The sequence below is a fragment of the Phaenicophaeus curvirostris genome, chromosome 2 (assembly GCF_032191515.1).
Source record: "Phaenicophaeus curvirostris isolate KB17595 chromosome 2, BPBGC_Pcur_1.0, whole genome shotgun sequence".
Taxonomy (NCBI): Eukaryota; Metazoa; Chordata; class Aves; order Cuculiformes; family Cuculidae; genus Phaenicophaeus; species Phaenicophaeus curvirostris.
Window position 1 is genome coordinate 46,023,267 of NC_091393.1, and position 3,414 is coordinate 46,026,680.

Genomic DNA, 3,414 nt, shown 5'->3' on the forward strand with positions numbered 1-3,414 from the left:
AAATGATGCCCTTCAGCACCTCATCCACCCGTCTTTTAAACACCTCCAGGGATGGGGACTCAACCACCTCCCTGGGCAGCCTGTGCCAGTGCCCAATGACCCTTTCCGTGAAAGAATTTTTCTGATGTCCAGTCTGAACCCCCCCTGGTGGAGCTTGAGGCCATTCCCTCTTGTCCTGTCCCCTGTCACTTGGGAGAAGAGGCCAGCTCCCTCCTCTCTACAACCTCCTTTCAGGTAGTTGTAGAGAGCAATGAGGTCACCCCTCAGCCTCCTCTTCTCCAGGCTAAACAACCCCAGTTCCCTCAGCTGCTCCTCCTAAGACTTCTTCTCCAGCCCCTTCACCAGCTTTGTTGCTCTTCTCTGGACTCGCTCCAGAGCCTCAACATCCTTGTCCCTGGACCTGCTGGTCACACAGTTTCTGATACAAGCCAAGATGCCATTGGTGTTCTTGGCCACCTGGGCACACTGCTGGCTCATGTTCAGTCACTGTCAACCAACACCCCTAGATCCTTCTCCTCCAGGCAGCTTTCCAGCCAGTCTTCTCCTAGTCTGTAGCACTGCACAGGGTTGTTGTACCCCAAGTGCAGGACCTGGCACTTGGCCTTGTTAAACCTCATGCCATTGGTCTCAGCCCAGTGGTCCAGCCAGTTCAGATCCCTTTGCAGAGCCTCCCTACGCTCCAGCGGATCGACACTCCCACCCAGCTTAGTGTCATCTGCAAACTTGCTAAGGGTGCACTCAATGCCTTCATCCAGGTCATTGATAAAGACATTGAACAGGGCTGGACCCAGCACTGAGCACTGGCCTGCTTGTAACTGGCCTCCAGCTGGATTTAACACCATTTCCCACCACTCTCTGGGCCCGGCCATCCAACCAGTTTTCCACCCAGGAGAGTGTTTGCCTGTCCAGGCCAGAGGCTGACAGTTTCCGAAGCAGAATGCTGTGAGAAACTGTGTCAAAGGCTTTACTGAAGTCCAGGAAGACCACATCCACAGCCTTTCCCTCATCCAGTAGTCGAGTCACTGTCATAGAAGGCCTGATCACCCTTTTCTCTTGCATGTGCTTCATGATAGCACTCAAGATCACCTGTTTCATGACTTTCCCTGGCACTGAGGTCAGACTGACAGGCCTGTAATTCCCTGTAGTTCTACTATCACATGATTGCTTTGTCCCAGGAGTCCTCCAACTGTCACATCCCCCACAAGGCCTTCTCTGTTCACAAACAGCAGTTCCAGGAGGGCGCCTTCCCTTGTTAGTTCACTCACCAGTTGTATGAGGAAGTTGTCTTCCACACACTCCAGGAACCTCGCAGACTGTTTCCTTTCTGCTGTATTGTACTTCCAGGAGACATCTGGAAGACTGAAGTCTCCCACAAGGACAAGAGCTAGTGATCTTGAGACTACTCCCAGTTGTTTATAGAAGAGCTCATCAGCTGCTTTTCTTGACTGGGTGGTCTGTAACAGACTCCCATCATAATATGTGTCTTCTTTTGTGCTCCTCTGATTTTAACTCACAGGCACTCGATCCCGTCATCACCATAATTGAGCTTGAGGGTATCAAAGCACTCTCTAACATAGAGGGTGACCCTGCCTCCTCTCCTACTCTTCCTGTCCTGCCTGAAGAGTTTATACCCCACCCTGCACTCCAGTTATACGATTCATCCCACCATGCTTCTGTGATGGCAACGACATCGTAGTCTCCTTGTCCTACAACAGCTTCCAACTCCTCCTGCTTATTGCCCATGCTGCATGCATTGGTGTAAATGCACTTCAGCTGGGCTGGTGAACCCTCAGCTCTCATAGAGGGAATAAAGTTCACTACTAATTGATTAGTCCTTGGAATATCTAACCCCTCAGTGCCAGTTTCATCCTTACTGTCACTCATCCCCACTAGCTCTGTGGTGACATACTGGCGGTCCTTGCCAGCACACCATCTCTCAGGCACTGGAGTTCCACTTCCAGGCTCAATCCTGACTAGCCTGGCTTCGTCCCCCTCCCCCTTCACATCTAGTTTAAAGCTCTATTTATGACCCCTGTGAGATTTTTAGTGAGGAGAAGAGGAAGCATAGAAAGAAACATGGATTCTTTGTCTGCGTAGTACTAATGCAATGATATGCACAGATATTTGAGCTGCTTATGTGAATGAGTTAATATGGCACTGGAAGCAGAACAAATTAATTAGTGCAGTATCCTCTTTGGGCTGTTTATCCATCTAAGAAGCACAACATATTAATCCAGATGTACACTAACAGTAACACAGCTGTCCAGTTTCCAGTACCCAAGACTGGTTGTTAAGATCTGGACTGTATTTCTCTTGAGCTATGATTTGAGAGATGCCAGTTAGACACTAAGAATAATGACGCAGTCTTGTTCCTGGGACTTGGGTCATTTGAGACTTGAGTAAAAACAGTTTCAGCTGTAAGACAGAAGCTGCACTATAGAACAAGCAATTTTAGAAGAAATTACATGGCAAATGTAAACAGGATATTGACTGAACCTGGAAGAAGAAGATATTGACTGAACCTGAATGGGGAAGACATGTAACATCTAGAAAAGCAAGTACATAGAGATTTATTATCAAGGGGTCAAAGGCCCCTTAGGTTGTCAGTTCTCATGGAAGTCAGTAAGCCCTATCTAATCACTCCTGCTTGCTCTGAAATCTCCCTAATCAGCACTCTAATGACATGGATACAACAAGTCCACTGTTGTCAGTGGTACTTCCCTTGAGTGTCTGGAGTCCTCCAAATACAGTACATAATTGATAACATCTGCTGTAGATCCACGCATAGATTTGACAAAAGTGCAACTCAGCATTTCCTTTGGCAATTCAGTTTGCTTTTCTCCTCCCTTGTTCTTCTGCTGGTCCTGCTTCCCTTCAGTTAAGTGAACAAGTTCGGGCCCTACTACAGCACTGCAGGAAAACATTATGACTTCCACTGAATGCCACTGAAGTGAGGAATCCTATTATTGCCTTCCCAAATCTCCCAAAAGCATAAAGCAACCTTTTTTTCTGGATATTGGGGCACAACAACCCTATGCAGTGCTACAGACTAGGAGAAGTCTGGCTAGAAAGCTGCCTGGAGGAGAGGGACCTGGGGGTGTTGGTTGACAGCCAACTGAACATGAGCCAGCAGTGTGCCCAGGTGGCCAAGAACGCCAATGGCATCTTGGCTTGTATCAGAAACGGTGTGACCAGCAGGTCCAGGGAGGTTATTCTCCCTCTGTACTCGGCACTGGTGAGACCGCTCCTTGAATCCTGTGTTCAGTTCTGGGCTCCTCACCACAGGAAGGATGTTGAGGCTCTGGAGCGAGTCCAGAGAAGAGCAACAAAGCTGGTGAGTGGGCTGGAGAACAGGTCTTACGAGGAGCGGCTGAGAGAACTGGGGTTGTTTAGCCTGAAGAAGAGGAGGCTGAG